A 12825-nucleotide genomic window follows, 5' to 3' on the forward strand; every position below is an offset into this window, starting at 1 on the left:
TAAAAATATCCAGTTTAGATTAAACTTTACTTGAAGACCAACTCTAAATGTCTGTAATGTAACAACACATTTAAAAGCAATTAGCTTTTCTGGATCAATTTAGGATCACTACAATCACTTGTCATTTTTAACAGAACATTTAGTACCAATTTGATTTTTTGGATGACTTTTTCCATTCAAATGACCTATACTGTGATGCATAAAAATTCTACACTAAAGGAAAAACCACCAGTCATATCTTTTTGTTTTTTTACCAAGGATGTAGGCTTGTTTGCTTGACAACTACCTAATTCAAGGTTTAGTATAAGCAGATGATCTATTTGCAATATAAACCACCAGAAAAATCTACTGAATCAGATTTAACAAGAGACCTCGTGGCGCAACGGTAGCGTTTCTGACTCCAGATCAGAAGTTTGCGTGTTCAAATCATGTCGGGGTCAGTTGTCATTTTGAAGATAAAATGCTGTATTCTGCCAAAAAAATACTAAACAAGAAACTAATTACCAAGATTGTTATCTGCTTTCAATAATGTGATAATAGCTCAAACTGATACCTATATCACTATCACATAGTCATTAATTATCTCACATTCTTATAAGTTCTCATAATTATTATACAAAAAATATCCAGTTTAGAGAATACGTTACTTGAAGGCCATCTCTAAATGTCTGTAATGTAACAATACATTTAAAAGCAATTAGCTTTTCTGGATCAATTATGGATCACTACCATCACTTGTCTATTTTAACAATACATTTAGGACCAATTTGATTTTATGGATGACTTTTTCCATTCAAATGACCTATACTGTGATGAATAAAAATTCTACACTAAAGGAAAAACCACCAGACATATCATTTTGTTTTGTTACGGAGGATGTAGGTTTGTTTGCTTGACAACTACCTAATTCAAGGTTTAGTATAAGCAGATGATCTATTTGTAATATAAACCACCAGAAAAATCTACTGAATTGGATTTAACAAGAGACCTCACGCGCAACGGTAGCGCGTCTGACTCCAGATCAGAAGGTTGCGTGTTCAAATCACGTCGGGGTCGGTCGTCATTTTGAAGATAAAATGCTCTATTCTGCCAAAAAAATACTATACAAGAAACTAATTACCAAGATTGTTAACTACTTTCAATAATGTGATTATAGCTCAAACTGATACTATATCACTATCACATAGTCATTAAATATCTCACATTCTTATCAGTTCTCATAATTATTATTCTAAAAATATCCAGTTTAGAGAATACGTTACTTGAAGGCCAACTCTAAATGTCTGTAATGTAACAATACATTTAAAAGCAATTAGCTTTTCTGGATCAATTTTGGATCACTGCCATCACTTGTCATTTTTAACAGAACATTTAGTACCAATTTGATTTTTTTGGATGACTTTTTCCATTCAAATGACCTATACTGTGATGCATAAAAATTCTATACTAAAGGAAAATCCACCAGTCATATCTTTTTGTTTTGTTACCAAGGATGTAGGCTTGTTTGCTTGACAACTACCTAATTCAAGGTTTAGTATAAGCAGATGATCTATTTGCAATATAAACCACCAGAAAAATCTACTGAATGGGTCTTAACAAGAGACCTTGTGGTGCAACGGTAGCGCGTCTGACTCCAGATCAGAAGGTTGCGTGTTCAAATCACGTCGGGGTCAGTTGTCTTTTTGAAGATAAAATGCTCTTTTCTGCCAAAAAAATACTATACATGAAACTAAATACTTAGATTGTTGTCTACTTTCAATAATGTGATTATAGCTCAAACTGATACCTATATCACTAGCACATAGTCATTAAATATCTCACATTCTTATCAGTTCTCATAATTATAATACTAAAAATATCCAGTTTAGATTAAACTTTACTTGAAGGCCAACTCTAAATGTCTGTAATGTAACAATACATTTAAAAGCAATTAGCTTTTCTGGATCAATTTTGGATCACTACCGTCACTTGTCTTTTTTAGAAATACATTTAGTACCAATTTGATTTTAAAGATGACTTTTTCCATTCACATGACGTATACTATGAGGCATAAAAACTCTACACTGAAGGAAAAACCAGGATACATATCTTTTTGTTTTGTTACAAAGGATGTAGGCTTGTTTGCTTGACAACTACCTAATTCAAGGTTTAGCATAAGCAGATGAACTATTTGTAATATAAACCACCAGAAAAATCTACTGAATCAGTTTTAATAAGAGGCAACGTTAGCTCATCTGACTCAAGATTAGAAGGTTGCGTGTTCAAATCACGTCAGGGTCGGTTATCATTTTGAAGATAAAATGCTCTATTCTGCCCAAATATACTATACTAGAAACTAATTACCAAGATTGTTATCTACTTTCAATAATGTGATTATACCTCAAACTGATACCTATATCACTATCACATAGTCATTAAATATCTCACATTCTTATCAGTTCTCATAATTATTATTCTAAAAATATCCAGTTTAGAGAATACGTTACTTGAAGGCCAACTCTAAATGTCTGTAATGTAACAATACATTTAAAAGCAATTAGCTTTTCTGGATCAATTTTGGATCACTGCCATCACTTGTCATTTTTAACAGAACATTTAGTACCAATTTGATTTTTTGGATGACTTTTTCCATTCAAATGACCTATACTGTGATGCATAAAAATTCTATACTAAAGGAAAAACCACCAGTCATATCTTTTTGTTTTGTTACCAAGGATGTAGGCTTGTTTGCTTGACAACTACCTAATTCAAGGTTTAGTATAAGCAGATGATCTATTTGCAATATAAACCACCAGAAAAATCTACTGAATGGGTTTTAACAAGTGACCTTGTGGTGCAACGGTAGCGCGTCTGACTCCAGATCAGAAGGTTGCGTGTTCAAATCACGTCGGGGTCAGTTGTCCTTTAGAAGATAAAATGCTCTTTTCTGCCAAAAAAATACTATACATGAAACTAAATACTAAGATTGTTATCTGCTTTCAATAATGTGATTATAGCTCAAACTGATACCTATATCACTAGCACATAGTCATTAAATATCTCACATTCTTATCAGTTCTCATAATTATAATACTAAAAATATCCAGTTTAGATTAAACTTTACTTGAAGGCCAACTCTAAATGTCTGTAATGTAACAACACATTTAAAAGCAATTAGCTTTTCTGGATCAATTTAGGATCACTACAATCACTTGTCATTTTTAACAGAACATTTAGTACCAATTTGATTTTTTGGATGACTTTTTCCATTCAAATGACCTATACTGTGATGCATAAAAATTCTACACTAAAGGAAAAACCACCAGTCATATCTTTTTGTTTTTTTACCAAGGATGTAGGCTTGTTTGCTTGACAACTACCTAATTCAAGGTTTAGTATAAGCAGATGATCTATTTGCAATATAAACCACCAGAAAAATCTACTGAATCAGATTTAACAAGAGACCTCGCGCGCAACGGTAGCGCGTCTGACTCCAGATCAGAAGGTTGCGTGTTCAAATCACGTCGGGGTCGGTCGTCATTTTGAAGATAAAATGCTCTATTCTGCCAAAAAAATACTATACAAGAAACTAATTACCAAGATTGTTAACTACTTTCAATAATGTGATTATAGCTCAAACTGATACTATATCACTATCACATAGTCATTAAATATCTCACATTCTTATCAGTTCTCATAATTATTATTCTAAAAATATCCAGTTTAGATTAAACTTTACTTGAAGGCCAACTCTAAATGTCAGTAATGTAACACTACATTTAAAAGCAATTAGCTTTTCTGGATCAATTTTGGATCACTACCATCACTTGTCATTTTTAACAGAACATTTAGTACCAATTTGATTTTTTGGATGACTTTTTCCATTCAAATGACCTATACTGTGATGCATAAAAATTCTACACTAAAGGAAAAACCACCAGTCATATCTTTTTGTTTTGTTACCAAGGATGTAGGCTTGTTTGCTTGACAACTAACTAATTCAAGGTTTAGTATAAGCAGATGATCTATTTGCAATATAAACCACCAGAAAAATCTACTGAATGGGTTTTAACAAGAGACCTTGTGGCGCAACGGTAGCGTGTCTGACTCCAGATCAGAAGGTTGCGTATTCAAATCACGTCAGGGTCAGTTGTCATTTTGAAGATAAAATGCTCTATTCTGCCAAAAAAAATACTATACAAGAAACTTATTATAAAGATAGTTATCTACTTTCAATAATGTGATTATAGCTCAAACTGATACCTATATCACTAGCACATAGTCATTAAATATCTCACCTTCTTATAAGTTCTCATAATTATAATACTAAAAATATCCAGTTTTGATTAAACTTTACTTGAAGGACAACTCTAAATGTCTGTAATGTAACAATACATTTAAAAGCAATTAGCTTTTCTGGATCAATTTTGCATCACTACCGTCAATTGTATTTTTTAAAAATAAATTTAGTACCAATTTGATTTTAAAGATGAGTTTTTCCATTCACATGACCTATACTATGATGCATAAAAATGCTACACTGAAGGAAAAACCAGAATACATATCTTTTTGTTTTGTTACCAAGGATGTAGGCTTGTTTGCTTGACAACTACCTAATTCAAGGTTTAGTATAAGCAGATGAACTATTTGTAATATAAACCACCAGAAAATCTACTGAATCAGTTTTAATAAGAGGCAATGGTAGCGCATCTGACTCAAGATTAGAAGGTTGCGTGTTCAAATCACGTCAGGGTCAGTTATCATTTTGAAGATAAAATGCTCTATTCTGCCCAAAAATACTATACTAGAAACTAATTACCAAGATTGTTATCTACTTTCAATAATGTGATTATACCTCAAACTGATACCTATATCACTAGCACATAGTCATTAAATATCTCACCTTCTTATCAGTTCTCATAATTATAATACTAAAAATATCCAGTTTAGATTAAACTTTACTTGAAGGCCAACTCTAAATGTCTGTAATGTAACAATACATTTAAAAGCAATTAGCTTTTCTGGATCAATTTTGGATCACTGCCGTCACTTGTCTTTTTTAGAAATACATTTAGTACCAATTTGATTTTAAAGATGACTTTTTCCATTCACATGACGTATACTATGAGGCATGAAAACTCTACACTGAAGGAAAAACCAGAATACATATCTTTTTGTTTTGTTACCAAGGATGTAGGCTTGTTTGCTTGACAACTACCTAATTCAAGGTTTAGCATAAGCAGATGAACTATTTGTAATATAAACCACCAGAAAATCTACTGAATCAGTTTTAATAAGAGTCAACGTTAGCTCATCTGACTCAAGATTAGAAGGTTGAGTGTTCAAATCACGTCTGGGTCGGTTATCATTTTGAAGATAAAATGCTCTATTCTGCCCAAAAATACTATACTAGAAACTAATTACCAAGATTATTATCTACTTTCAATTATGTGATTATACCTCAAACTGATACCTATATCACTATCACATAGTCATTAAATATCTCACATTCTTATCAGTTCTCATAATTATTATTCTAAAAATATCCAGTTTAGAGAAGACGTTACTTGAAGACCAACTCTAAATGTCTGTAATGTAACAATACATTTAAAAGCAATTAGCTTTTCTGGATCAATTTTGGATCACTGCCATCACTTGTCATTTTTAACAGAACATTTAGTACCAATTTGATTTTTTTGGATGACTTTTTCCATTCAAATGACTTTTACTGTGATGCATAAAAATTCTATACTAAAGGAAAATCCACCAGTCATATCTTTTTGTTTTGTTACCAAGGATGTAGGCTTGTTTGCTTGACAACTACCTAATTCAAGGTTTAGTATAAGCAGATGATCTATTTGCAATATAAACCACCAGAAAAATCTACTGAATGGGTTTTAACAAGAGACCTTGTGGTGCAACAGTAGCGCGTCTGACTCCAGATCAGAAGGTTGCGTGTTCAAATCACGTCGGGGTCAGTTGTCTTTTTGAAGATAAAATGCTCTTTTCTGCCAAAAAAAATACTATACATGAAACTAAATACTTAGATTGTTGTCTACTTTCAATAATGTGATTATAGCTCAAACTGATACCTATATCACTAGCACATAGTCATTAAATATCTCACATTCTTATCAGTTCTCATAATTATAATACTAAAAATATCCAGTTTAGATTAAACTTTACTTGAAGGCCAACTCTAAATATCTGTAATGTAACAATACATTTAAAAGCAATTAGCTTTTCTGGATCAATTTTGGATCACTACTGTCACTTGTCTTTTTTAGAAATACATTTAGTACCAATTTGATTTTAAAGATGACTTTTTCCATTCACATGACGTATACTATGAGGCATAAAAACTCTACACTGAAGGAAAAACCAGAATACATATCTTTTTGTTTTGTTACCAAGGATGTAGGCTTGTTTGCTTGACAACTACCTAATTCAAGGTTTAGCATAAGCAGATGAACTATTTGTAATATAAACCACCAGAAAAATCTACTGAATCAGTTTTAATAAGAGGCAACGTTAGCTCATCTGACTCAAGATTAGAAGGTTGCGTGTTCAAATCACTTCAGGGTCGGTTATCATTTTGAAGATAAAATGCTCTATTCTGCCCAAATATACTATACTAGAAACTAATTACCAAGATTGTTATCTACTTTCAATAATGTGATTATACCTCAAACTGATACCTATATCACTAGCACACTGTCATTAAATATCTCACCTTCTTATCAATTCTCATAATTATAATACTAAAAATATCCAGTTTAGATTAAACTTTACTTGAAGGCCAACTCTAAATGTCTGTAATGTAACAATACATTTAAAAGCAATTAGCTTTTCTGGATCAATTTTGGATCACTGCCGTCACTTGTCTTTTTTAGAAATACATTTAGTACCAATTTGATTTTAAAGATGACTTTTTCCATTCACATGACGTATACTATGAGGCATAAAAACTCTACACTGAAGGAAAAACAAGAAAACATATCTTTTTGTTTTGTTACCAAGGATGTAGGCTTGTTTGCTTGACAACTACCTAATTCAAGGTTTAGCATAAGCAGATGAACTATTTGTAATATAAACCACCAGAAAATCTACTGAATCAGTTTTAATAAGAGGCAACGTTAGCTCATCTGACTCAAGATTAGAAGGTTGCGTGTTCAAATCACGTCTGGGTCGGTTATCATTTTGAAGATAAAATGCTCTATTCTGCCCAAAAATACTATACTAGAAATTATTTACCAAGATTGTTATCTACTTTCAATAATGTGATTATACCTCAAACTGATACCTATATCACTAGCACATAGTCATTAAATAACTCACATTCTTATCAGTTCTCATAATTACTATACAAAAAATATCCAGTTTAGAGAATACGTTACTTGAAGGCCAACTCTAAATGTCTGTAATGTAACAATACATTTAAAAGCAATTAGCTTTTCTGGATCAATTTTGGATCACTACCATCACTTGTCTATTTTAACAATACATATAGTACCAATTTGATTTTATGGATGACTTTTTCCATTCAAATGACCTATACTGTCATGAATAAAAATTATACACTAAAGGAAAAACCACCAGACATATCTTTTTGTTTTGTTACCGAGGATGTAGGTTTGTTTGTTTGATAACTACCTAATTCAAGGTTTAGTATAAGCAGATGATCTATTTGTAATATAAACCACTAGAAAAATCTACTGAATCAGATTTAACAAGAGACCTTGTGGCGCAACGGTGGTGCTTCTGACTCCAGATCAGAAGTTTGCGTGTTCAAATCACGTCGGGGTCAGTTGTAATTTTGAAGATAAAATGCTGTATTCTGCCAAAAAAATACTAAACAAGAAACTAATTACCAAGATTGTTATCTGCTTTCAATAATGTGATAATAGCTCAAACTGATACCTATATCACTATCACATAGTCATTAATTATCTCACATTCTTATCAGTTCTCATAATTATTATACAAAAAATATCCAGTTTAGAGAATACGTTACTTGAAGGCCATCTCTAAATGTCTGTAATGTAACAATACATTTAAAAGCAATTAGCTTTTCTGGATCAATTTTGGATCACTACCATCACTTGTCTATTTTAACAATACATTTAGGACCAATTTGATTTTATGGATGACTTTTTCCATTCAAATGACCTATACTGTGATGAATAAAAATTCTACACTAAAGGAAAAACCACCAGACATATCATTTTATTTTGTTACGGAGGATGTAGGTTTGTTTGCTTGACAACTACCTAATTCAAGGTTTAGTATAAGCAGATGATCTATTTGTAATATAAACCACCAGAAAAATCTACTGAATCGGATTTAACAAGAGACCTCGTGCGCAACGGTAGCGCGTCTGACTCCAGATCAGAAGGTTGCGTGTTCAAATCACGTCGGGGTCGGTCGTCATTTTGAAGATAAAATGCTCTATTCTGCCAAAAAAATACTATACAAGAAACTAATTACCAAGATTGTTAACTACTTTCAATAATGTGATTATAGCTCAAACTGATACTATATCACTATCACATAGTCATTAAATATCTCACATTCTTATCAGTTCTCATAATTATTATTCTAAAAATATCCAGTTTAGATTAAACTTTACTTGAAGGCCAACTCTAAATGTCAGTAATGTAACACTACATTTAAAAGCAATTAGCTTTTCTGGATCAATTTTGGATCACTACCATCACTTGTCATTTTTAACAGAACATTTAGTACCAATTTGATTTTTTGGATGACTTTTTCCATTCAAATGACCTATACTGTGATGCATAAAAATTCTACACTAAAGGAAAAACCACCAGTCATATCTTTTTGTTTTGTTACCAAGGATGTAGGCTTGTTTGCTTGACAACTAACTAATTCAAGGTTTAGTATAAGCAGATGATCTATTTGCAATATAAACCACCAGAAAAATCTACTGAATGGGTTTTAACAAGAGACCTTGTGGCGCAACGGTGGCGTGTCTGACTCCAGATCAGAAGGTTGCGTGTTCAAATCACGTCGTGGTCAGTTGTCCTTTAGAAGATAAAATGCTCTTTTCTGCCAAAAAAATACTATACAAGAAACTTATTATAAAGATTGTTATCTACTTTCAATAATGTGATTATAGCTCAAACTGATACCTATATCACTAGCACATAGTCATTAAATATCTCACCTTCTTATAAGTTCTCATAATTATAATACTAAAAATATCCAGTTTAGATTAAACTTTACTTGAAGGACAACTCTAAATGTCTGTAATGTAAAAATACATTTAAAAGCAATTAGCTTTTCTGGATCAATTTTGCATCACTACCGTCAATTGTATTTTTTAAAAATAAATTTAGTACCAATTTGATTTTAAAGATGAGTTTTTCCATTCACATGACCTATACTATGATGCATAAAAATGCTACACTGAAGGAAAAACCAGAAAACATATCTTTTTGTTTTGTTACCAAGGATGTAAGCTTGTTTGCTTGACAACTACCTAATTCAAGGTTTAGTATAAGCAGATGAACTATTTGTAATATAAACCACCAGAAAATCTACTGAATCAGTTTTAATAAGAGGCAATGGTAGCGCATCTGACTCAAGATTAGAAGGTTGCGTGTTCAAATCACGTCAGGGTCAGTTATCATTTTGAAGATAAAATGCTCTATTCTGCCCAAAAATACTATAATAGAAACTAATTACCAAGATTGTTATCTACTTTCAATAATGTGATTATACCTCAAACTGTTACCTATGTCACTAGCACATAGTCATTAAATACCTCACATTCTTATCAGTTCTCATAATTATTATACAAAAAATATCCAGTTTAGAGAATACGTTACTTGAAGGCCAACTCTAAATGTCTGTAATGTAACAATACATTTAAAAGCAATTAGCTATTCTGGATCAATTTTGGATCACTACCATCACTTGTCTATTTTAACAATACATTTAGTACCAATTTGATTTTATGGATGACTTTTTCCATTCAAATGACCTATACTGTGATGAATAAAAATTATACACTAAAGGAAAAACCACCAGACATATCTTTTTGTTTTGTTATGGAGGATGTAGGTTTGTTTGCTTGACAACTACCTAATTCAAGGTTCAGTATAAGCATATGATCTATTTGTAATATAAACCACCAGAAAAATCTACTAAATCAGATTTAACAAGACACCTCGTGGAGCGATGGTAGTGCGTCTGATTCTGTATCAGAAGGTTGCGTGTTCAAATCACGTCAGGGTCAGTTGTCTTTTTGAAGATAAAATGCTCTTTTCTGCCAAAAAAATACTATACATGAAACTAAATACTAAGATTGTTGTCTACTTTCAATAATGTGATTATAGCTCAAACTGATACCTATATCACTAGCAAATAGTCATTAAATATCTCACATTCTTATCAGTTCTCATAATTATTTTTCTAAAAATATCCAGTTTAGATTAAACTTTACTTGAAGGCCAACTCTAAATGTCTGTAATGTAACAACACATTTAAAAGCAATTAGCTTTTCTGGATCAATTTTGGATCACTACAATCACTTGTCATTTTTAACAGAACATTTAGTACCAATTTGATTTTTTGGATGACTTTTTCCATTCAAATGACCTATACTGTGATGCATAAAAATTCTACACTAAAGGAAAAACCACCAGTCATATCTTTTTGTTTTTTTACCAAGGATGTAGGCTTGTTTGCTTGACAACTACCTAATTCAAGGTTTAGTATAAGCAGATGATCTATTTGCAATATAAACCACCAGAAAAATCTACTGAATGGGTTTTAACAAGAGACCTTGTGGCGCAACGGTAGCGGGTCTGACTCCCGATCAGAAGGTTGCGTGTTCAAATCTCGTCAGGGTCAGTTGTCATTTTGAAGATAAAATGCTCTATTCTGCCAAAAAAATACTATATAAGAAACTAAATACTAAGATTGTTGTCTACTTTCAATAATGTGATTATAGATCAAACTGATACTATATCACTATCACATAGTCATTAAATATCTCACATTCTTATCAGTTCTCATAATTATAATACTAAAAATATCCAGTTTATATTAAACTTTATTTGAAGCCCAACTCTAAATGTCTGTAATGTAAAAGTACATTTAAAAGCAATTAGCTTTTCTGGATCAATTTTGGATCACTGCAGTCACTTGTCTTTTTTAGAAATACATTTAGTACCAATTTGATTTTAAAGATGACTTTTTCCATTCACATGACCTATACTATGATGCATAAAAACTCTACACTGAAGGAAAAACCAGAATACATATCTTTCTGTTTTGTTACCAAGGATGTAGGCTTGTTTGCTTGACAACTACTTAATTCAAGGTTTAGCATAAGCAGATGAACTATTTGTAATATAAACCACCAGAAAATCTACCGAATCAGTTTTAATAAGTGGCATCGGTAGCGCATCTGACTCAAGATTAGAAAGTTGCGTGTTCAAATCACGTCAGGGTCGGTTATCATTTTGATGAAAAAATGCTCTATTCTGCCCAAAAATACTATACAAGAAACTAATTACCAAGATTGTTATCTACTTTCAATAATGTTATTATACCTCAAACTGTTACCTATATCACTAGCACATAGTCATTAAATACCTCACATTCTTATCAGTTCTCATAATTATTATACAAAAAATATCCAGTTTAGAGAATACGTTACTTGAAGGCCAACTCTAAATGTCAGTAATGTAACAATACATTTAAAAGCAATTAGCTTTTCTGGATCAATTTTGAATCACTACCATCACTTGTCTATTTTAACAATACATTTAGTACCAATTTGATTTTATGGATTACTTTTTCCATTCAAATGACCTATACTGTGATGAAAAAAATTATACACTAAAGGAAAAACCACCAGACATATATTTTTGTTTTGTTACCGAGGATGTAGGTTTGTTTGCTTGACAACTACCTAATTCAAGGTTAGTATAAGCAGATGATCTATTTGCAATATAAACAACCAGAAAAATCTATTGAATCAGTTTTAACAAGAGACCTCGTGGTGCAACGGTAGCGCGTCTGACTCCAGATCAGAATGTTGCGTGTTCAAATCACATCGGGGTCAGTCGTCATTTTGAAGATAAAATGCTGTATTCTGCCAAAAAAATACTATACAAGAAACTAAATTCCAAGATTGTTGTCTACTTTCAATAATGTGATTATAACTCAAACTGATACCTATATCACTAGCACATAGTTATTAAATATCTCACCTTCTTATCAGTTCTCATAATTATAATACTAAAAATATCCAGTTTAGATTAAACTTTACTTGAAGGCCAACTCTAAATGTCTGTAATGTAACAATACATTTAAAAGCAATTAGCTTTTCTGGATCAATTTTGGATCACTGCAGTCACTTGTCTTTTTTAGAAATACACTTAGTACCAATTTGATTTTAAAGATGACTTTTTCCATTCACATGACCTATACTATGATGTATAAAAACTCTACACTGAAGGAAAAACCAGAATACATATCTTTTTGTTTTGTTACCAAGGATGTAGGCTTGTTTGCTTGACAACTACCTAATTCAAGGTTTAGTATAAGCAGATGAACTATTTGTAATATAAACCACCAGAAAATCTACTGAATCAGTTTTAATAAGAGGCAATGGTAGCGCATCTGACTCAAGATTAGAAGGTTGCGTGTTCAAATCACGTCAGGGTAGGTTATCATTTTGAAGATAAAATGCTCTATTCTGCCCAAAAATACTATACAAGAAACTATTTACCAAGATTGTTATCTACTATCAATAATGTGATTATAGCTCAAACTGATACCTATATCACTATCACATAGAAATTAAATACC

The 12825-nt window shown here is 31.7% G+C and overlaps 8 non-coding genes across 8 annotated transcripts; all 8 read left to right on the forward strand.

Annotated features, from left to right (window-relative positions):
* Positions 1 to 368: 368 nt before the first annotated feature.
* On the forward strand, positions 369 to 440 carry TRNAW-CCA (transfer RNA tryptophan (anticodon CCA)). Its single transcript has one exon. It is a non-coding gene; the product is annotated as a tRNA-Trp (tRNA).
* Positions 441 to 1601: 1161 nt separating this feature from the next.
* On the forward strand, positions 1602 to 1673 carry TRNAW-CCA (transfer RNA tryptophan (anticodon CCA)). The gene has a single exon. It is a non-coding gene; the product is annotated as a tRNA-Trp (tRNA).
* A 1151-nt stretch (positions 1674 to 2824) lies between these two features.
* On the forward strand, positions 2825 to 2896 carry TRNAW-CCA (transfer RNA tryptophan (anticodon CCA)). The gene has a single exon. It is a non-coding gene; the product is annotated as a tRNA-Trp (tRNA).
* Positions 2897 to 4056: 1160 nt separating this feature from the next.
* On the forward strand, positions 4057 to 4128 carry TRNAW-CCA (transfer RNA tryptophan (anticodon CCA)). The gene has a single exon. It is a non-coding gene; the product is annotated as a tRNA-Trp (tRNA).
* Positions 4129 to 5885: 1757 nt separating this feature from the next.
* On the forward strand, positions 5886 to 5957 carry TRNAW-CCA (transfer RNA tryptophan (anticodon CCA)). The gene has a single exon. It is a non-coding gene; the product is annotated as a tRNA-Trp (tRNA).
* A 2374-nt stretch (positions 5958 to 8331) lies between these two features.
* TRNAW-CCA (transfer RNA tryptophan (anticodon CCA)) lies at positions 8332 to 8402 on the forward strand. Its single transcript has one exon. It is a non-coding gene; the product is annotated as a tRNA-Trp (tRNA).
* Positions 8403 to 8946: 544 nt separating this feature from the next.
* Positions 8947 to 9018, forward strand: TRNAW-CCA (transfer RNA tryptophan (anticodon CCA)). Its single transcript has one exon. It is a non-coding gene; the product is annotated as a tRNA-Trp (tRNA).
* Positions 9019 to 12004: 2986 nt separating this feature from the next.
* Positions 12005 to 12076, forward strand: TRNAW-CCA (transfer RNA tryptophan (anticodon CCA)). Its single transcript has one exon. It is a non-coding gene; the product is annotated as a tRNA-Trp (tRNA).
* Positions 12077 to 12825: the final 749 nt, after the last annotated feature.

This window comes from Taudactylus pleione, unplaced genomic scaffold (genome assembly GCF_031769625.1).
Source record: "Taudactylus pleione unplaced genomic scaffold, aTauple2 ptg000393l, whole genome shotgun sequence".
Classification (NCBI taxonomy): domain Eukaryota; kingdom Metazoa; phylum Chordata; class Amphibia; order Anura; family Myobatrachidae; genus Taudactylus; species Taudactylus pleione.